General features: G+C 37.0%; 1 long non-coding RNA gene across 6 annotated transcripts; it reads right to left on the bottom strand.

Annotated features, from left to right (window-relative positions):
- Positions 1–16,876: 16,876 nt before the first annotated feature.
- Positions 16,877–20,248, bottom strand: LOC110899907. 6 transcript variants are annotated; one of them, XR_002570637.2, is made up of 9 exons: positions 19,993–20,248; positions 19,786–19,923; positions 19,620–19,679; positions 19,434–19,525; positions 18,901–18,970; positions 18,741–18,824; positions 18,218–18,319; positions 17,141–17,383; positions 16,877–17,059 (listed from the first exon to the last, which is right to left on the bottom strand). It is a non-coding gene; the product is annotated as an uncharacterized LOC110899907 (long non-coding RNA). The 6 variants fall into 6 exon arrangements; XR_002570639.2 differs by having other exon boundaries at positions 18,741–18,809; XR_004864378.1 differs by having other exon boundaries at positions 18,741–18,970.
- Between the last annotated feature and the right edge of the window lie 4,119 nt (positions 20,249–24,367).

Below are 24,367 nucleotides of genomic sequence, written 5' to 3'. Positions count from 1 at the left end.
TACATTTGTAGCACGGTTTACATTTTGTAAGCGTTTTCATATATGGCTAAGCATGCGCGCACAGGCGACATACACGCTCGTATGTAAAGCAGCAGGCTCATATGGAGGCTGAGACGCTCGTATGTATAACAATAAACTCGTATGTAGACCGACGTGCTGATATGTAAAGGAGCAAGCGTGCGTGGCGACTTACGTACTCGTATGTAAAGGAGCTTGCGCGCGTGGCGTCTTACGTGCTCGTATGTAAAGGAGCAAACGCGCGTGGCGACTTATGTACTCGTAAGTAAAGGAGCATGCGCGAGGCGACTTATGTACTCGTAAGTAAAGGAGCATGCGCGATGCGACTTACGTACTAGTATGTAAAGGAGCTTGCGCGCGTGGCGTCTTACGTGCTCGTATGTAAAGGAGCAAGCGCGAGGCGACTTATGTACTCGTAAGTAAAGGAGCATGCGCGAGGCGACTTATGTACTCATAAGTAAAGGAGCATGCGCGAGGCGACTTATGTACTCGTAAGTAAAGTAGCATGCGTGAGGCGACTTATGTGCTCGTATGTAGAGGAGCATGCGCGCTAGCGCATGTGTGCTCGCTCTTAAGTAAGGGAGCATGCGCGCGTGGTGACTTACGTGCTCGTATGTAATGCGTCCCCAAACCTGCAAAAGTCATTATCAAATGCTGGTGTATCATGAGACGCCCAGTCTTTTATTAGTATTTCTCGAACTTAAAATAAGTTGACAAGATATATTGTAATAAAGAGTCTGGCATATGGAACGCACTATACCGAAACTTTGTCCTTAGGATGTGTTTATTCTATGCATATCATATTCCAAAATATGGGAAAGCAATTATGAACCTCGAAATAGTGTTACACCATGCAAGTTTCCCCGTTTGTTGCTGCTAAATAATGTTAGTAGCAATGTCCTAATTGTATATGCAATTTAGCAACGAATGTGATAATCATATAAAGTATATCTTATATGATACGTATATCCCATAATTGCTTAAACGTAATGAAGATATATTCATGTTTTTTGTTTAATATGCTACCCAATGTTTGTAAATTCCATCTCAGTTGAGATAATTGTAGGAACTACTTTTGCAAACCACGACATCATGGCGTGTCTGTATTTTATTAATTGAATTGAATAATTTATCTTTAAAGACACGCTTGTAGTATGTGACTTAACAAAAGTATCTGTATATTTTATTCAATTAACAAATGCAGTCACCCTAGCCAAAAATCAATTAATACACTAGAAAAGTGTGGTTCTGAGTGATATGGATAGCTCTAAAACACAACATGCTTGCTGTGTGAGATGCGTTCAGCATTATAGGGGCCATCCAATCTTTTAAAGGTAACGAATGTTCAAGTTACTCAAACATAAAGGACCAAATTTGGAAAATCTGAATTTGCGTAGATCAAAGCACGTGTATGTATGATCATCAAAGTTTTAAGTTTGAAAAGTCACCATTTTTATCCTATTCCAATATAGTAGTTTGCAATAGCTTTGAAGCTTTAATCTACTCTCCATAATATAAGGTTCTAAATACCAGCAACGAAATGGGTTGCGCGACAGCGGGCAAACACTCCGGTAGACCATGCCTCACACCCTGACGAGCCGTGAGGCGAACGGTGTGCACTATATAGGAAAGAGTTTGGTGGTTGAGTGCCAATCGGAATACATTAGGGCGGTCTAAACTCATGCGCCGCCGAAGCCGAGCCCATATTTGATGATTTAAAGAAGATACGCCAATATCAAAGTTCAATATATATTTAATATATATAAGTATACTGAAGATCATATTTTTTACAATCTTCTATGCACATGTTAAAATTCTTAGTAAAGTAGAAAAATAGTTTGTAAAAACTTATATGTACATGGCGACTCTCGTCCCTTTATCTAAATGCTTCAGTGAGAAGACATTGAGAAGACATGTAGTTGCTCCTTGCGCGGAGGTTGTTCGCCGTGTGCGGGGTGTAGAGTATATCCGGCGCGCGAGCCAGCAGAACTTGTTCGCCGCGCGCAAGGTGTAGAGCATGCACAACACGCGAGTTGGCGGAACTTGTTCGCCGCGCATAAGGTGTAGAACGTTAGCATATCCGGCGCGCGAGTTGGCAGAACTTGTTCGCCGCGCGCAAGAGTAGAGCATGAGCATGCCTGGTGCGCGAATAAGCGGAACTTGTTCGCCGCGCGCAAGGTGTAGAGCATGTCCACCGCGCAAGTTAGCGGAGCTTGTTCGCCATGCGCGAGATGCAGAGCATGTCTACATTTGCGCGGGTAACGGGGTGGATGTCTGCCATGCGTGAAGGCATTCCCACTCACGCCCTTCTCAAGGAGAAACATGGTTTTGCGGAGGTTTTGTAAAACGAAAATTGTTATTCTTATAACTTAATTTCTGTAGATATAAGCATGTGCCAGTGCACGTATCTCCTGTGCACGTATCTGACATCTCATTAGCTGTTTGTTTGCCCTTTACAGCTGTAAAGGTTTTGAGAATTGTCGTATTGCGATGATGTTTTTTTATTAAATAATAATTTAAAATAACACACTTCACTGAACTTGTTACAGCTGTATATATTTCCTTTAAAAAGGATGGATGACAGCTATTGCAACCTTTGTTATCTAATATTTAAGAATAATTCAAAATAATAAAAGGCTGAAAGAACTCTCTTTTCCCAGCACCAAATTCAAAGCCATTAATCACCTATTCTATGAGCTCTTTATAGTCACCGAATATTAAGTTAATAGAGCACTTGGGATTTTCAGAGGTGATGTAAAAGAACTCGACAATTTGTTTTCTTTTGTAAAATCACTTTGCCAGCCAACAAAACTCTTCCTCATGGCTTGTCATTTTCATTTTTTTTTGCTTTGAAAAAGTTTGCATCAAATAGAGTAGAGTAGATAACTTACTTGATTCGATGTATAAATGAGGTTAAAACTCGTTAATGGAGGCATAGGAGTCCCTTTGGAGCTGTGACTGTGTATACTCACCAAACAAATGTAGATCTGTTTGATTTTAAAACAACAAATCTTGTGTGAGTCTGGTGACTAAACACCACAGATCTGAAGTGTGAGTCTGGTGACTAAACACCACAGATCTGAAAGTTTGGGTAGAAGAGAATGAGTTATGATTCTGTGATTTAGATTTTGAACCGGTGGGCGCCAATGAAGAAACACGGTTTCACCGCCGAGATGATTGGACCGCTTTCTCTCAAGGGGTGAAGAATCACTCCTTGTTCTTCCTCTTGAACCTAGATCTGCAATGGAGAAGAGAAGAAAGTGGAGCTGTAGAGATTGCTGCTAGGAGAAGATTCCCTTGTTTCCAGCTACAAAAAGTGTGGCGGCTCCATATCCTCTGCCCTAATAATGAGGTGAACACCTCTTTATATAGGGGATATGGGCCTCCCCTAACCTCAATGGGGCAGGCCCAGTTAGGGGTTATCTCTACAAGCCCCAGCCCAAAGTAGTGTAAACTACATCGCGTTGGGCCTTGCGGTTGGGTTAGTAAGCAACCATGATAAATAATTAATATAAAAGCAACAAGTAACGGCAGTCCGACCGCTCGGGTCGGGTTTAGTACCGTACCCCATCACTAGTTAAATAGGTAGTCAAAACTACTAAATAACTAAAGTTTGTGCCAATTATGTTTAATTAACAAACACGAGGGACTAAAGTGGGTTAAAACGAAAGTTGAAATATTAAAAGTAAATATAACACACACAAACACACATTCGTGTGTGTGTTCTGGATCGTTCAGGAGCTCCCCAAAGAAGCCAAACCCTAGCTCAATCTTAAATGATCAATTGAAGGGTAAATCGAAGCTCAAATTCATGAATAAACGTGGATTAATGATCACCATCACAAGGGGATCATAAGGTATGTCTCAAAACTAAGATTGGTGATCTTGTATGAAGTGGGTTATGTTTTAATCCGTGAATTGGGATGAAATTGAGTATGGGTATGTGTTAGTATCATGATATAGAACCTAGATTATACATGGTTTAGGTTAATTTGATGATTAGAGGTGAAACCCATTTGTTTTGGTAAGAATGATGACTTGAATGATCATCCATGTTTAATTAATCATGATTGTTGATGTATTATGATGGATAGGATGGATTCTTGTTAGAGGAATTGAAAGAAATATGATGATAATATGTTTGAATGTTTATGTGTGAATGATATATGTTTATTAGTAGGAGGATTTGATGAATTATGTATGAAATTAGAAGATTGTGCATGAATTAGTTGTACCTTATGTTTAGAAGGTTGTACACACACCAAGGGTATGATGAAATTAGAGATAATTAAGCTTAGATCACTGTAAGTGATTAACAATGTAGTTATGAAGTGGGTTTTGTACAATATGATGATATGTTATTATTAATGATGTTTGAAATCACATACGTGTGTAAATGTTTAAAGGATTTCGGCTAGGATTTGATAGATTAGTATGTTTTGAGTTTGAATGATAATTTCTGAAACGAGATCCGTGTGATGAATGATGAACAAGCTAACTATCTTAAGAATGATATATGATAGTTGATGCTTGATTAGCGACATGGAAGCTTGGCAAAGAAGCGGGTCAAACGGGACTTATGTGCACGGGAAGCATATTTGATGAGAGGTAAGTAAGCTTACACCCCTTTTTGTAGAATATCTATTTGTTGTATTGATTACGAACATGGTAAGTAAATATGTCAAGAATGATGTTCCGACAAGTATTCGATACGGGTCGGAATATGTGGGTATGATAAGAAATTAAAGTTGATGTTTAAAAAGGGTAAAATGGACATTTGGATCTAACGGGTCAAATGGTGGAGATGTCACCATTTGGCGTTATCGGCTAATGAATTGTTTTGTCAAGTATTATGAATTCACAGAATGAATAGCGAAAGGATCTCGTTGTTATCATCTAACAATTTGGTGGATGAAGTATTAAACGGATCTTAGCTTTGATCCGAGCAAGGTATGTATGTTTAGAGTTGTAGTTAAGTGATAGGATTGGTTGAATGTGCAATGAAGTCCTTTGTTGTAAAGGATGGAGCGAAGTTGACAAAAATGCCCTTGATAGGTATATCGGGCAAACGACTTTAAAAGTTGTTTAGAAACAAGCCATTCGATTAAATGATTACTTGGGACAAGTATGAAAGCGGAAAGTGTGATCTTTGCAAGTCAAAGTTCTTAAAAATGCGTAAATACCCTTAACGGGTCAAAATAAGTTTTAAGTGGAAATGGGCTGGGATGTTGTAAGAAACTCGTGATTGGAACCTTATATGATAGACGACGTTGAAATTATAAGGCTCATGAGAAATTGAGGTTAAATAAACAGTTTATTTTGATAAATGCATGAACGGGTCAAACTTAGTAAAAAGGTGATAAGTCGATAGCTTTAAAGTCTAGAATTTTGTTAATCCGGATATCGGATGTTAACTCCATGTGATGGAGAATTAAATTACGATCACGTAGGAAAAAGAATCGAGTAAAACGGATCAAAAACGAGAACGTTATGCCCGTTTCTGTAAAACTGAGTTATGCTGGGAATATGCAGCAACAGCTACGAACATTCTGTTAAGGGGGGGGGGGGTGGCGCGACGCGACGGCGAAGGCCATAGGCCTTCGTGCGACGCCACGAGCTCCAGAATATTGGAAAAAATTTAATTGTATATGCAACGCGAACCCGTTTAGACCGTTTTTAAACACTTATATACTAAGTATGATTAATTTATTTCATGTTTTAGGAAAGGTAGGTATGTATATGTGTATCTATTTACGCAAATAGGAACATATGGGCGTATGTACGTATGTAGATGTGTATGAACATATGTACTATGTAGGTATGTATGTCTGTATGTATGAATTTATGCAAGTAGGTATATATGAGCGTATGCAAGTATGTAGTCATGTATGAAGGTATCTACGTATGTAAATATGTGAGTGTGCACATATGCAATCAGGTATGCATGGATTTTTGCAAGTTTTCAATACTATACAGTATTAACGCTATTAATAGTGCACCTCGCGAATGAAGTGTAATGCAGGTACACTATTGAAGTTTCACCAGGATTGATGTTTACATGGAAAGCTTGTATGTAGAGGAATATCAGAATGAGAAGTATACGAGTATGAATCTGGGTATGTTTATAATGTGTGCTAACGTAATGAACGTATGTGGTGAGTACAAGTTGTACGAGACACGAAGGATCATCGAGGAGTAGAGATCAAGGACCGAGTCACAAGATAGATTGTACGGGGAAAGTTGGTGAATGTAATATAGTAAAAAAAAATAGGTTATGAATTTACTTAGTAAACGAGTTCGATTGATGTAATCATTGGAAAAGTGTTACCTTAAAATGAACTTCAAGTAAGTTGAGATATTTATAATGAAAGAAATTTTACGGTATGAAATTCCGCTGCGACTTTTGGTCAAATACGAATTAGGGTCTTACAAGTTGGTATCAGAGCCCTGTTTTGAGAGAATCAAGCACCAGAAGGTAAGTACTTGAACTCAAACCTGTGTGCTCTTGTGATAAGGAGCCTGTACAATCTAAGACTCAATCAAGATCCAAGGGTAGAAGCGAATGTAAGTATGCGCTTATGCATGTGAACAAAGGAACTAACGATTTTGTATGTGCAAGGTAAGCATAAATGTTTGAAGAAGATGGCCCGTATATACAGAATAGGATGAATACTAAGGCTGGCATGGATGCAAATATGCTAATGAACCCCAGGTACACACTATTAATATGTATGGGTACCAATGTTAAAAGAAAAAGGAAGAAATCTCCTTGGGAGGGCAATTATTAAATGAAAGACAATGATATGGTCTTTGGGAAATTTTAGAGATTTGCACGAAACTGAAACCCATTTCTCAGACATAAGGCGATAATTACACGAAGGCATGGAACTAGTATGTGGATTGCGCACCTGGCCAGTACGCAAGAAGCATATGACGTTCGTGAGACTGTGGTAATTATCGCAGGTATGTCCGGTAGAACTGGGTAGCAGGTGGGCGTGCGGGTGAAATGGGTAGTAAGACTCTCGGGAAATTGAGAGTACTACGTAAGAGTGAAAAGTATGAGTGATAAGAATGAAGAATGTTGAATCTGTAAGAAAGTACGGATCAACAATATATGAATGAAATGTTTGAATCCGCGAGACGGATTCAAAGAATGAAAGATGTGAATGCAATGTTAGAATCCGCGAGACGGATTCAAGGAATGAAAGGCATGAATGGAATGTTTGAATCCGTAAAACGGATTCAAGGAAATGAGATGTATAAATGATGTGTTAGAATCCGCGAGACGGATTCGAAGCATGAAAGGAATGAAAGCATGAATGATATGTTAGAATCCGCGAGACGGATTCGAAACAAAGAAAGAATGAAAGTATGAATGAGATATTATAAACCGCGCGACGGGTACGAAACATAATGAATGATAAGAATGAAAAGATTTGAATATGTAAGTAATTACAGACTTGGCAAGTAAATATTCTTTAAAAGCGAATATTATCCAAGTTATGTCTTAAACTTATATAAATATGTGTGAATACAGGTATATATATATATATATATATATATATATATATATATAGGGGAAGGTTCATTTGAGAAGAAATTTAGTGTGAGAAGAAAAAGAAGAAAGGGCATATTAGTAAAATACTATTTCATTTATAATTCATATAATTAATTTTTCTCTCTTTAAATAATTAGTCAACTAATCATTAATTATCCTACATATAATCTACAAAACCTACACATATCAAAATTTTCTACATATACCTTACACATTATAGAATTTTATTCTACACAGTCGAAATTTATCCTACACACCTCGAAATATATCCTACACAACTCGTAATTTATCCTACATATAATCTACAAAACCTACACATATCAAAATTTTCTACATATACCTTACACATTATAGAATTTTATCCTACACAGTCGAAATTTATCCTACACAGTCGAAATTTATCCTACACACCTCGAAATATATCCTACACAACTCGTAATTTATCCTACACACCTAGTAATTTATTCTACACTTTAAATTAAGTTTTTTTTTTTAATTTGAAAAAAATATACATTTTGAAAAGGAGTTACAAATTCAATTTAGTTAATTATTAAAGTGAAAGAATACAAATTAATGATTTATGTAAGTTTACCAATATATCCTTATATTAAAATTAAATGCAAATATTAAATGAAGTAAAATGAAGCATTCTTATTGGTTGAAACTTCTTCTATTTTCTTCTTACAAAAAAATTCTTCTCATTTGAACCCTCCATTATATATATATATATATATATATATATATATGAGCAAATATGTTTGTAGGCAAGAAGGGATAAAGAGACGAATGAGTCATGCGGGCCAAATGGTAATCGCCATTCAAACCTGATATATTTAATGATTTGATTTGTTAAGTTTATACTTATAGGTAAGCATAATGTTTGGCACGCAAACCTAAATTTTAACGAAAGAAAGAAGCTTTAAACATGTTATGTGTTAGATGTGTTGGTAGTCGACTCTCAGGAGTCGTAATGAATGACGGGCTACGACTCGGACAATAGTCTAAGTATGAATGGGGAGAGTAAGTTTTGGCAAGAATATGGTAATGATGTAAAGAATGTTTGAATGAAAGGTGCTAACCGCTGATTTTGTAGATGTTACTGGTAGAATTATGAATGTGATCGAATCAATCGAATTGGTGAAAGAATGTGCATGAGTGAAAGCCCATTACAAGGATGAATGAAAGCTGGCCTGGTACGGTTAGTACTCGTGAAGAAGCAGATTGACCTGGTTTACGGATCGTTGATTTGCGAAATGAAAACGAGGTTAGTACCATTTTTAGCTCATGTTGAATAGGTATAGTAGGGTGTGGTACGTGATGTTTGACTTTTAACCGTCAACATAAGAAGAAAAAATTTTGTCATTAAAAAGTAAATCTCAAAAGTTTTGAACGGAAATGTCGGGTATTGATTAAACACTCGTATGATGAATTGGAATGGCACATTTACGTAAGTAGAATAAGTAATGCATGATATGAGAGTAATGGTAATGTAAAAGGAATGGGATGATTTGAAGGTAACGTGAGAGTATGTACAGTACAAATAACTATAGGAAATGTAGAATGATGTTAACTTTGGAGTTAAGCGTGTATATGTGACTAGGAAATAGTAGATCTGTTATGATGGATCATACGAATGTAAGTACGACAATAAGTGCGAAGAAGTATGTATATTGACCCACTACAAACGGGCCAAGGAAATAAGAATGTTATGTAAAAGTAAAGTATGAAAAGTATGGACATGTTAGAAAGAGGTTAATTATATTAATAGTCATGAATTGAGAAGGGATGGTTACTAAGTATTATGATGTATTTATCGAAAATTAAACTTAGATGTGTATGTATAAATTATGAAATTCGATCGTATGGTCGATGAAAATAAAATGAATGTGGAAATAAACGAAAAAGAATGTCACTAATGGAATGTGGGAATTGTTTCAAGAAAACAAAATGATATATTACACATGATATACGAGTATTAGAAGGATAAATGAACCATTAGCTATGAAGTATGTTAGAAGCTAGCTTTATTAGTGGAAGCGACACTAATAAAAAACTCTGGGACGGGTTCTTGAGAATAGAAGACTGTCACTGTGGTGGACTAGTGGCCGTGATGATGGAGCAAGGGGGAAAGGATAATAAGTGTTTAATGGAAATGAGAAGGGTTTCGGGGACGAAACCTCATTTAAGGGGGGTAGATTTGTAACACCCCAAAACCCGAATGTTTATATTGTCGTATGTTCCTATAGGACATATCATGAAATAAGTAACTAGGCTATTAACCTAGTTAAATGGGTGGTCAAAACTACTAAATAACGAAAGTTTGAGCCAATTATGTTTAATTAACAAACACGAGGGACTAAAGTGGGTTAAAACGAAAGTTGAAATATTAAAAGTAAATATAACACACACAAACACACATTCGTGTGTGTGTTCTGGATCATTCAGGAGCTCCCCAAAGAAGCCAAACCCTAGCTCAATCTTAAATGATCAATTGAAGGGTAAATCGAAGCTCAAATTCATGAATAAACGTGAATTAATGATCACCATCACAAAGGGATCATAAGGTATGTCTCAAAACTAAGATTGGTGATCTTGTATGAAGTGGGTTATGTTTTAATCCGTGAATTGGGATGAAATTGAGTATGAGTATGTGTTAGTATCATGATATAGAACCTAGATTATACATGGTTTGGGTTAATTTGATGATTAGAGGTGAAACCCATTTGTTTTGGTAAGAATGATGACTTGAATGATCATCCATGTTTAATTAATCATGATTATTGATGTATTATGATGGATAGGGTGGATTCAGAGGAATTGAAAGAAATATGATGATAATATGTTTGAATGTTTATGTGTGAATGATATAATCGGGTAAAACGGATCAAAAACGAGAAAGTTATGCCCGTTTCCGTAAAACTGAGTTATGCTGGGAATATGCAGCTACAGCTAAGAACATTCTGTTAGGGGGGGGGGTGGCGCGACGCGACGACGAAGGCCATAGGCCGTCATGCGACGCCACGGGCTCCAGAATATTGAAAAAAATCATATTTTAATTGTATATGCAACGCGAACCCGTTTAGACCGTTTTTAATCACTTATATACTAAGTATGATTAATTTATTTTATGTTTTAGGAAAGGTAGGTATGTATATGTGTATGTATTTACGCAAATAGGAACATATGGGCGTATTGTAGACGTGTATGAACATATGTACTATGTATGTATGTATGTATGTATGTATGTATGTATGTATGTATGTATGTATGTATGTATGTATGTATGTATGTATGTATGTATGTATGTATGTATGTATGTATGTATGTATGTATGTATGTATGTATGTATGTATGTATGTATGTATGTATGTATGTATGTATGTATGTATGTATGTATGTATGTATGTATGTATGTATGTATGTATGAATTTATGCAAGTAGGTATATATGAGCGTATGCAACTATGTAGTCATGTATGAAGGTATCTACGTATGTAAATATGTGAGTGTGCCCGTATGCAATCAGGTATGCATGGATTTTTGCAAGTTTTTAATACTATACAGTATTAACGCTATTAATAGTGCACCTCGCGAATGAAGTGTAATGCAGGTACACTATTGAAGTCTCACCAGGATTGATGTTTACATGGAAAGCTTAAATGTAGAGGAATATCGGAATGAGAAGTATACGAGTATGAATCTGGGTATGTTTATAATGTGTGCTAACGTAATGAACGTATGTGGTGAGTACAGGTTGTACGAGACACGAAGGATCATCGAGGAGTATAGATCAAGGACCGAGTCACAAGATAGATTGTACGGTGAAAGTTGGTGAATGTAATATAGTAAAAAAAATAAGTTATGAATTTACTTAGTAAACGAGTTCGATTGATGTAATCGTTGTAAAAGTGTTACCTTAAAATGAACTTCAAGTAAGTTGAGATGTTTATAATGAAAGAAATTTTACGGTATAAAATTCCGCTGCGACTTTTGGTCAAATACGAATTAGGGTCTTACATAAAATTTAGAAATTGAACCTTACTACATTTAAATTACCTAAGAAGAAGCATTGCGTCCAAAATTAGGTCTTGAACTATATATTAAGAAAATTAGCTATTTTGGCCTTCTTGTGATGGTAGCAAGTTTCATAAGAGTTTATTTTCCACATACATCAGGATACCATTATCGGGGATGAAGCTTCTTGTGTGTGTGTGGGGGGGGGGGGGGGGGCAGAGACATAAGCTTTATTAGTGGGTTGGTAAAGAAAAGAGTTTTTAATTTGATACGTCTTCTACAAAAACTAGATGAACCGCAGAGTGAACTACTCTTGCTTCAATCATGTATTGGCATTGCCAAACTTTTCTTTAGCTTGAGGACATGTCAACCTGTACAATAGAGGATGCAACATTATTCTTTAACAAAGACTTGCAAGAGGCGATTGAGAACTTAGTGGTTTGTGGAGGTCCTTTTCTTTGGAGACTTCCAATGGCGACTTGCTTCTTACCTCTTAGGTTCGGGGGTTTGGGGTTGTATTCAGCTATAGAGGTTTCATCCTATGCCTTTGTGGCTTCTAGGGCCCAATATTGGGTGCTACAGGACCACATCTTACAAGACAGTGGCATATGTGATATGGATTATGATTATGTTTGTGCTCTGGCTTGTCTTCGTGATACAATTCCAAGCTTCGACTTCAACAGGTTCACTAATAAGAATACCCCACACACGCATTGGTGAGTGCTCTTTTCAATAAAAATGTTCATGATATTGAAGTACAGTTTGACATGTCCGTAAAACAAAAGGCCGTTTTGAGTGTCTATGAGCACCACATGCCCAATATTTTCTTTCTCGTTATACCTATAGATGGGTTAGGCCAACATACGTCACAAGTGGAGTACCGTACTATCCTTAAGTATCGCCTCATTATTTTCGGTTGATAAGATATTTCCTATTTGTCATAAGGCGTTTTTAGACTCCTTTGAGGAGCATGTAATGCATTGCATCAGAGGTTGTGAACCTACATAGTTGAGTCTAAAGGGTTATGCATAGTAATGTTATGACCTCGAGATCTCTGAATTTAGTTTTTAAAAGACTTAGTTTTGCTATTTAAAAAGGGTTAGCGACGCAACTTGTTGCCGGTTCCATTCTATTTCGATGTAATTTCCATTTGAATTGTTAATGAATTACTTTGCATAAAAATTAAAATTTATATAAAAAATATATAATTATTTAATTATTATAATGATATATTATTATATATTTTAAGCATCCCTAGTTTTTCGCTTATAACTTTTAAGATATAACTTTTCTTAAAATTTTGTATATGCTGTTGCGATACGCCTATTTTTATATATGCCTCGATATAAACTTTTTTCGAACCCGAACTGTGAGTGGTTATGTACAAGTGATCGAAGCACAACCGTACATCTCATCAAAACTATTTCACATTTAGTTTTTTATAAATAAAGTTTTGTTCAAAATCGAACGGGTTAAATTCAACTGACAACTTTTTATTTTTTATAGTGACGAACAAAACGATACGTTCTAAACAACTTTGGTAGCGATACCAACATTCATTTTTATGGTGATCAATACAAATTTCGTGTAGATTCTGACTAAACAATGATGAAAACAGAGTTGTATTAAAAATAAAGTTTCTTTTTATATCGTTAACTAATACCGAAATTCTTTTTTTATGATCGATATTAAACCTCTATGAATATACCATTAAGCATATTTTTTTGTTTATTATACCAAGTATTATCTTGAACCGAAGCAAACCAACACCAATCCTTGACGTACTTCAACTTCCACTAGTGATAAAGGAATTTTGAAGGATGAAAGTGGGGTCAAGAAGATTATTTGAAATGGAAACGTGCAACCGATCTGTCGCGAATCGTGTGATGATCGACAGTCCACACAATCCATGCGTCACGTACTTCAACTCCCGCGTGTTTTTTGAATCAAATATTTTTCCCTAAATATATTTATAATTTTATTTTCCAGTTGTTTTAAAATCTATTTCTAAATTGTTTTCTATTTTTTACAAGTTTGTTTACCTTTTTTTTTTCCAAGGTGCAATGTTAAGAAACATCGATTGAAAAAAAGAGTATTATTCGATTAACAAAAGAGTATTATTCTTAAATGTTAATTAGTATTAATGATTTCTTAGTTTTCTATTATTTATAAAGTTAACTTTTGTCAACCGAAAATAAAGTTATATTAGGAAGTAATTAACATCAACTTAAACTTATAAACTTTTTTTAAATGGTGAATTTCTTACTCTTTGGAAGACTTGAACCTAAGACCTCACACTTAAGTGTATTATGTGTTACCACCGGACCACAAACCCCAATGATACTTAAATTTATAAACTACTTTTATAGATACCAAGTGTTTCTTAATATGTGTTTAAACTTTAAACGACATAACTTAGACAAATGTTCTTCGATAACCGTAAAATATAGACAGCTAATAACTCAAATCACAACAATTCACTTGATTTGGTATGGGAAATACCAACGAGCCATCTTTTATGAGGCTGGAGGGTGTGGGGCGCCACCCTTCGCCACCTGGCCGCCTATAGCGTCCCCCTCCAAATTCGACCACACCCCCGGCGCCATAGCCGGGGCGCCATTGATGCTCCGCCACCGCTATGGCGAGCGGCAACGCACAGGGACCTAGACAAATGTTTTGGACCGTTGAAACGGTCAAAATTTAAAAAAAAAATTTACTTTTTATTTTATTTATAAAATCACACTATAAATATCAACTTCTACCTCTTTTTAAATCATTCCTTTCACTCTCTACCTCCATTTTTATACAACTCTCTTCATTTTTTTAAAAACTTCCAACAATGTTTCCTAACAATCCAAACAACCCATGGGATCCGACCAATCCGTATTGGCAAACTTTGCAAAACAACGAGCACGAGGACCGCTATCGCCGAGACCCGCGTACAAGGGAGGTTGGATATTATCCAATGCCACCAACTTCTCCTCATCCCACCACTCAATCGATGCCTCCTCCATATTTCGGGTATTATTCTCAACCCCTTTTTTTCCGCCAAACATGCCACCACCAAACATACCCGCCCAAGACACAAGCGAACCGTAATTTGTTCCCGAAACCCAAGTCGAATCCTCTTCTATAAAAAAAAAAAGCCATAAAAAGAAGGATGAGACCGAAAAACATGCGACAAAGAAGGTAGAATTTTGGTCGCCTAAGGAAGAGTTCGAGTTCGCAAAAGCTTGGCTCGACGTGCCGGAGGACGAGATTGTTGGTAAATATTTTTTTTATGCTTGTCTAAATAATATTTTTTTAGGAGACGACCAAGACATAAAGGCATTTTGGGGTCGTATACGCGATAAGTTTTTCGCCGCAATGGGTCGTGGCGTGTATCGAACCCCCGACTCTTTTTCGGGAAAGTGGGGGGCTTTGAGGACGAAGGTTAGCAACTTCAACAGCATATACAATAACCTCGTCAATAACACTCGAAGGAGAAGTGGTGCGAGCGATGTCGATTTCATGACCGAAGCCCACACCGAGTATAGAATGCACCATGGGCATATGTTTAACCTGGTAACCACATGGGAGCTTCTTCGCAAATCTCCAAAGTGGCACCTTGTGCCACCGTTCGACCCAACCCGCCCTAGATCCAAACGGTCCAAATCGACATCCACCACCGAACCTTCTAGGTCAAATGCTCGTACAGTAATTAATCTAAACGAGGATGCTGACGAGTTTGAAGAACCCCAAGAGCTGCCTCGTCCAACTGGTAGGGATAAAAGTAAAGCCAAGGCAAAGGCACGTGGAAAGTCTACTAAATCAGATGGCCCGTCAAAGATTACCGAGTTCCAGGCAGATCTGAAGCAAATAATCTCTGATGTGTGTAAAATGCAACATATAAATTACATCAAATGAGGCATAAAACTAACCCTTTTTGAGTACTAATGTTGGAAAAAGAGTGCTTTTGTCTTCCTTTTGTATTTTCAGGATTAAATGAGCTCAAATTCACAAAAGAAGCAAAAAGACAGCTAAATCTAACATAAATACAAGAAAAGGAACATAAGTGGATTGCCCGACCCCTCAACAACATCCTCCCAAGCAAAATAGAGAAGACAGAAGACTGAACACGCCCCGTGCTCAGCCAGCACGGGGCCGTGCCCAAGAAGCAGCAGAAAAGACAAACCTATAGAAGCTTCTATTGCCCACCACAGGGCCGTGTCCAGCGGACACGGGGGCGTGGCGAAAGTACAGCAGACGCATTAATTGTAATTGCGAATTACAATTAATGAAGAGAGAGAGTGTCAGATAGGCACGGGGGCGTGTCCAGCGGACACGGGGCCGTGCCCAACCTTCTGTTCAGCCTATAAATAGGAGTGCTTGGTTTCATTGTAACTCGTCCCTTGGCACACCACCTCTCTCACACTTCATCTACCACCCACCACCACCATAACACCATCATCCACCACCATCATCCATTGTCCATCATAGAGTGTGTGAGTCGTCTCGGGATCCAAGATTGATCGTAAGAGTTCTTGACAATCAAGGCCATGTTTGCCTAAGTCTCTTACATCACTTGGTGAAGACAAGTGTTTAGAATAATACTTTTTATTTTTAATCCACTACAAGAAAACTGGGTTTTTAGTACGCGCAAAAGCGTCCTAAAATGCTATTTTATAGGACCTTTCATTTAATATGACCAACGGTAAAAGCGTTTCATGTAAAGGGGTCGTAATAAGTCCCGGATCTAAAAAAGCGTCCTAACATCACATAATATTATGAAACCAATTTTATGGTCGCGTAATATGTCTTTAAACAACCAAAATAGTGTCCTAATAAAAACATATTAGGACACTTTTACGATGTTCTAACATGTGGTTACATACTTTTAATCTTTTGATACACTTACAAGTGTCCTTAGAAATTAATTGATAGGACCCTTATGATGTAACATTATAGCTAATTTAGTACCAAGAAAAGGGTCCTAATATACCAATTAAGATTATGAAACCAATTTTATGGTCGTATAATATGTCTATAGACAACTTAAATACCGTCCTAAAAAGAACATATTATGACACTTTTCTAATGTTCTAATATATGATTATCTACTTTTAATCTTTTGATACACATACAAGCGTCGTTAAAAATTAATTTATAGTTACCTTATGATGTAACGTTATAGCTACTTTAATATCAAGAAAATGGTCCTAATATCCCAAATGAGATTATAAAACCAATTTTATAAACATACCATCAACATATAACATCCTAATAGTTATTGTATAACATCAACCAATGAAGAAATAAAACTTCATTATATTTCAAATAAGCATGTTCATAATAAAAACACTAACCATAAATAAGTTATAACATTATCTAACATAAAGTCTTAACATTTAACAAAGAAATTAAAAGCAATTAAAGAAATAAGAAGCATAAAATCTTGAGTTATCATGCATCCTCAATCCTCATGGACTACCTACAAGTAAACCATCCATGTATAAGCATTAAGTTCCATGATATTAAAATCATTTGTATCACAAGTTTAACAAATACATACCGAGATGAATGGATAGGGCCATATGATGGATGCACCAATACAATCTTGAATTGTAGAAAATAAACCATATGGTCTTACCAAGTTTTCATCCTTTTTTATTGGTACTTGAACGTTTACCTCACACCATTCTGGTCCAATCTCTGTACTACCAACTAGATCATTTGGGTCCAAGCTCTGGACCCTTCCTCTTGCTACAGTCTCGGTAGAGTTTAGAATGCTTTTGAGGAAAACTTCATCTTCAACCTAGATTTTTGTTTTCAACAAATATTTATTAAACTCTAATCATAATAGTGCAAAAAATTATTTTACAAAAAATTTAATAAAGTTTTACATTAGCAGGCTAACATTTTTACAGAAAAACTAAGGAAAATTGGTTTTTAATAATCTCACGTTTACAAACAAGAATAGCCACCACCACACTACACATTAATCCTTTGTAGTAGAACTTTTAGTTGTTGATGATGAAAAACTAATAGGATTAAAGATGAAGAAGATTACCATTGTGCTCATGTAAGAGCTAAGACTTACTATTGACTAGGGGTGTAAACAAGCCCAGAGGCATGAGAGCTACTCGTTATCGGCTCAGTTAAAAGCTCGAACGAGGCTAGCTTTAACGAGCCCGAGCTCGAGCCTGAAATACAAAGCTCGTTTAAGCTCGCGAGCCTAAACTAGCCCAAATAAATTTTATCTTTTTTATATATAATATAGTAATAATGAAGATAACATTGGCAAGCCAAGCTCGGGCCGAGCATTTGCTCGTTTAAGCGCTATTAAAGCAAGCTCGAGTCGGGCTTTTAGCTTGTTTTAGGTTGTTCTCAAAATAGCTCAAGCCGAGCTCGAGCTTTGGGTCTTACTCACGAGCCGAGCGCAAGCTAAAATAAGTTGGCTCGAACCGAGCCGAGCCGAGCTCGAGCTTCATAAAAACATGACGAGCCGAGCGCGAGCCTAGAGGGCTCGGGCTCGGGCTCGGCCCGGCTAGTTTACACCCCTACTATTGACCCGTTACCGGTTTGCTCCAGTTCACTCGAAGAGTTTGTGTTTCATCATAACTGTCTCTGAAGTTGCTCAACCCCATACCTTCTACTGGTGCAGAATCAGAACCATCATAGTTGTCCTTAAAGATACTTGACCCAACTTATTATGCAGGCTCCACTTAGCATTTAGGTTCCTTTCTTGAAACTGAATAATCATAAACGTAATCCATAATATTACCTTTCTACGTAAGTTACCATTGAAATGACTATTTTATTCAATGATAATCTAATACTTGATTAAAAGTATAAATTAATTTAGGACTATTTATGCATTATTAACACACATATGTTCACTTTTGACCCGTAATGACCCTTTTTTTTCTATATTACCCAACTTTTATTAGTTTGACCTATGAAAGACCCAATTCTTCACAAACTGGTCAAAATGCCCCCCCCCCCCCCCAGTAGGACGTATCAACAGAGCATCTATATATCATCCAACTAGAAAAAAATAATGTACAAACCTATCCACACTTATTATCATTCGAAACCCCAATGTTCAACCCCAACAGTTAGGTGCAAAATTAACAATCGAAAATACAAGACTTGAGGTTGTTGGTTTTTACCTTTTTCACTGGAAGCATCACCACTAGAACATGTCGGGTACGGGATACCATTTAACCCTTGTCCGTCGCCTAGTTTCGTTACTCCTGAACACGTCATCATCAAGAACCACTACATATCTGCCTATAAATACGATATAAGAAGAGTACAATAATTAAAAACCTGGGTGTTTATCACCAACTTTCCACGCCAAGCTACGACTCCAGGAAGCTCTACTGATCGAAGCTTGTCCCTGACACACAAAGCAACAACACTGACTCATTTTTTGCTAGAAAATAGCTAAGTTCAAGAATAACAATTAATGTACATCATCAGTTAAAAAATTGATTTAACATATCAACCCTAAACTTACGTTCCTCCCAATATTTCAATAACACGATCTTTAAAAGCACTATACACCGTACATGGATCTCCTTTTCTGGATATAAGGTCTTATGGTTCACTCAAATAATAAACACCAGTTACGTGATTAAATTCAATCCAGTTTTACACAAAAGAGATGATAACCGCAAGTATCAAAGATTAACGACTTCTACTTCTAAAGTTGCATAAAAGGAATCGGCGAAACACAAGTTTCATCAAAATAAATTGCCAGATAATATTTATCTAGTAAAAGATGTGAAATTGAAGTTATTTTGGTTGATGCATTTCATCGAGCAACTGGTATGCATCTTCAAACACGTTTACAGACTTACATGAAAGGCCAATTGGAACGTGACATCGATTATAGTAGTCGAAACAATCTAGGGGAACCAATTGCTGGTGTGGAACCCATAAAACAAATAACCTGAAGAAGTCAAAAACATAAACTAAATAAAATCTAACAAATAAAATAAAACTAGAATCAGTTGAGAAAAAAACATAAAATTAAGCATAAAAACCTAGACCGTGAAGATGATGGTTTGGAAATCGCCATGACTATCATCCTCTGAAAATCAGGACTATGAAAAACATAAATTAATAATATGATATGTAGCAAACACAAGTTAAAACAACAATTGTTGAAAGGATTACAAAAAGGAAGCAAAAACGAAAGCGAGTTCTTACTTGATCAATTTTCATTTAGGCATTTCATCGAACACCTGATCTTCAAACATAAACACCTTCAAAATCAACTGTTAACACGACATTTATATGCAAACCTAGCTTTGTCTCATCAAACTAATTGACATCTTTTCTCTCAACCTACAAGTTGAGCACATCAAAACACCCGAAATCATAAAGAAAAATGCAAATCTGAAACCAAAAACTTACAATGATTAGAAAAACAATGGATATTTCGCCAGTGAAGGATACGGGTGTGATTAGGGTTTTTAGGGGTTCACGGTGGCGTGAAGTATGGTTCTCAATCTGGTGTGCAAAGGAGGGAGAATCATGGCGACCACAATCACGTTGCGAAGAAGGGAGATCGGGGTGCAAAGAAGGGAGATCTGGGGTGCGAATGAGGAAGAGAAAGATTTGGGTGAAATACTGAAATCAACCTATAGCGGGAATCTGATTTTTAGGTGGAGGGAAATAAATATGTTTCAAAAATTAGTAAACAAAATTCTTATCTACACTTCAAAAATTAGACCGTCGGGTATGGTGGGGCAGGGGTTTGGGGCATGGGTTGATACGTGATTCGAGCCCCCTGTTGGTGAGTGACGTGTCCGTAGGGTATGGCGGGGCGTGACTAGCCCACGTGGGTTGGCCATGTTTATTAAAATTAAAAAAAAAAAAACCTATAATTAAAAAATACACACAAAATTTAAAAAAAAAGCCTAAAATTATTATTAAAATTTCCTAAAAATTACAAAATTCTACAAAAAAAGGATTACAAAATAAAAAAAAAGCCTAAAGCGTTAGGTAGATTTCGAAAAGGGCGAGCTTGTCAAACGGCTTCCGCTCCTTGCCCTGGAACTCGATGTTGGCCACTGCCACCCGGTCTTCGTGACTTATATCAGCGCCCGGAACGCTGTCGTAGTAGGCTTTAAAACGATCGAGCTTCGGTCGTAGCTCGTGCCACTTGTGCTGGCACACGTTTAAATTGTGCCAGTCGTTTCCCACGTTGTGTCGGTAGCTAGCGAAAGCTTCCGGCCAGTAACGAGTCTCACCGGGTTGGCGGCCCTTCATCGCGTCCACGACGCTCGTGACAAGGCTAGCTCTTCCTCGTGTGTCCAAGAGGTCATCGATCAAGTGTGTGTGGGTAGCGGTTCGGGTAGGTGGAGTGACTTGGGTTGGGGTAGCGATATGGACAGACGGTGGGGTTGGGGGTTTTATAGCGACTTGGCTGAACCATTTGGCTTGGCCAAACGGTTATATTTTAAATTTTAAACATAGCCTAGCCAACTAGCCAATAAGAGCCGGCCACGTAGGACCGCTAGGCATGCTCAACGCCCAAGCTGAAACCCCCGCTCAAGGGGCCACGCCGAAACCTAAGCCCACCCGGGGTGGTGATTTGGGCGTTTGTACCCAACCCATGTCCCAACCACCGCCCCATACCCCATAGTCTTATTTGTATATTTGTGTTCGCTGTTTCCATTGTTAGGTAAATACCATATTGGTGTGGAGTAGGAATGTAGGATAGTTTTTTTGGAATGATCTGCCACGTACGCAAACATGTCATCTAGGGTTTGCCAAAAAGCTCGCGGCTTGGAGCTCGCTCGAAGATTGCTCGGATTTAGCTCGAAAAAAGCTCGCTCGATATGGCTCGGTTTGAAAGTGAGCTGAGCCGGCTCGACTCGGTTAGAAAGTGAGCCTAGCTCGGCTCGGCTCGTGACGAGCCAAATTGGCTCGGTTTGGCTCGCTTGATAGCTCGGCTCGGCTTAGCTCGAATTATTTTACTTATAACATATTTTATTTCTATATACATTTAATATAGTACAAAAAAGTGATTATTATTTACATGTATTTAGGCTTGTAGATTGATATTCATGACATATTTAAAGGTTGATTATCATGCTAATGAACAAATATTGTATTTACTTGAAATATATATAACTTATTTTGCGTTGTTAAACGTGATTTTGGCTTGTAATATATTATGTTGAATATGTTTTGAATATGTTCTTTTGAATTATTAAATAATATTTTTAAATACTGAATTTTGAGAGCTACGCATTAACTTTTATTTTTAAAATCGAGCCAAACCAAGCCGAGCCTGAACTTAGATTTTCAGCTCAGTTTCAAATCCGAGCCGAGCCCAGCCAGCTCGGTCTATAATCGAGCCGAGCCCGAGCTTGCCCTAGCTCGGCTCGGCTCATGAACAGCCCTTGTCATCCGGTGTCGGGATAAGCCACAAGGGATGTATGGTGATGAGCCCATTTATATATCCATATGTATGTATACATGTGTTGGATAAGGAAGAGAGGGACGTCGCAAGCAGCTTTGGGAGGACGAAGACGTAGGGGACGGGCGCAAGGGAGCGATTTAGCCGATCCAGGACTACCCTCAACGGCCCGGGACGAACCCCACATCGGACAGCTTACATCAATCTTTCTATATGCACACACAATTTTAATGACCTTATACAAATGCACATAATGTTAGAAACCATATTTTTTCGTATATTATTTAAATTGTGTCATATATTATGATTTCTCAAAATATTCTCCGTCTTCTCATCTGGTGATACCTAGCAGAACACATTTTGCAAATAAATTAATTGTTAATTTTAAATAGAGAAACAATATTGTTATATGAACTATTAAGGTGTAAAATTCCGTAAATAAATGATGGTTTAAATTTAATTATTATCATACTGTTTATTTATACATATAATATAATAATAAAACTTAGGTGTTTGTATTTTGAAGCATGTTTAAAAATGTATTTTTTTTCAAAAGCTGAATTAATGTACGGAATATTAAGGAGATTTTAGAAGGGAATTGACTTAAGAAAAAAAAATCTATTAAATATCACAGAAAACGTAAATTAGTGGCATGCGTAAAGTGTCACTAAAAACCTAAATTGGTAGCAAAAAGGTCAAATGTCACTAAATTGAGTGCTAAGCAAATATGGCATACATAAAGTGCCATTAATAACCTAAACTAGTGGCACAAAAGCTTAATGTCATAAAAAGTGTGTGCTACATGGCATTTTTTTGTAGTGTGAGATGGTTTCGGTTGGCAGAAACATCACGCCACAATCATATTGGAGAGGTGTGATGAGGGTGGAATTGCGAAGAGGATTTGAGGAGAGGGTGAGTCGATACTAAGGTGAGAGTAAGGATCGATTACTTGATAAGGATCACAAGACAGTGAAAAAACCGTTTTATGTTAAGTGGATGAAGGAGATTAATTCTTTTAGGGAGGAGGGAATTAGAATATTTTTATAAGCGGGGGAAGCTGAAAGTTTTTGAAAATTTTGAAAGTAAGTATTCATATAACATAATTTAGCTTCAATTAAAAGAATAAAATATATTTTATATAAATAAATTAATAATTTGTTATCATGTTATAAAAATAAATAATGATGATGCTTTTAGTAGTTACTAATGGCTAGTGTTGTAAAAGTCGGATTCCAAGGCCGAGTACTCGGTCAAACTCAGCCTATTCGGCGACTACTCGGATTACTCGGTCAAATACTTGGTGGGAACCTTGGAATATTAAACGACTACTCGAATTACTCGGACAAATACTCGGCCTACTCTGCGACTACTAGGGATTATGCTAATTTTGACATGAATAATGATAGTTTTGACACGAATTACGCTTATTTTGACACATATAAAATATTTTATGACTCAAATATCAAGTGTCCTATTACGGTGTATTATAATAACACCACAATGATTAAGCATTCTATAAAATTGAAAGTTATAAGACCCAAGTGTCAAGTGTCCTATTAAGTTAAGTTCTAATATGACTTCGACTAGAAAGGGTCCTATAACACTGAATATTTATGACTTAACTACAGCGTGTCCTATTAAATTATGTTATTAAAGGACCCCAGATGATCAAGTGTCCTAATACAGTACCACATAATGGGACACTAACAATTAAATGTCTTATAAAGTACTTTATTAGGATCTACATTTTAAGTGTCCTATTAAATTATAAGATAATAGGACCCCAAAAATCATTCATCCTGTTAAATAGTTTTTTAGGACACTGGTTTAGTAGAGTATGTTATAAAAGGACCCCAAAAGTTCATTAGTCATATTAAATAGTTTTTTAGGACCCTCTTTTACAAGCGTCCCAGAGAAAAGGTCCTAAAAAGCCATTTTTGTTGTAGTGATCTTTTGCACTTTTTATTTGGTTTTGTATTAATGACTTTAATAACTAGTTGCTTATGTTGAAGGTGATCTTTCCTTATCGTTTGTCCGTGGTGTCTTGGCATTATTTTACTGTCTATATAAAATAAAAGATTTTCACTATTCATATCTCCACGGTCTATATGGAGGTATGTTGGCTACCTGGTCGGGGGTTAAGGGAACGGTTTGGTAAGGGTCTTGCCCTTGTTCAGCGTTTAGAGGTCCTGCAAGGGACCTGAGTCAAATTTAGTAGGATCTCCTTCAATGCCCATAGGTATTGGATGGCGGGGACCCAAACTCTTTGACCCCCTCATAAGTTAACTACTATTAATACTATAACCCGGCTATTTAGGACTATATCCCTGCTGACTCAGACTACTTAGTCGAGGGTAACGT

The sequence above is a fragment of the Helianthus annuus genome, chromosome 8 (genome assembly GCF_002127325.2).
Source record: "Helianthus annuus cultivar XRQ/B chromosome 8, HanXRQr2.0-SUNRISE, whole genome shotgun sequence".
Taxonomy (NCBI): Eukaryota; Viridiplantae; Streptophyta; class Magnoliopsida; order Asterales; family Asteraceae; genus Helianthus; species Helianthus annuus.
The sequence above is the reverse complement of the archived record's forward strand: the minus strand, read 5'-3'. Positions and strand labels throughout refer to the sequence as shown.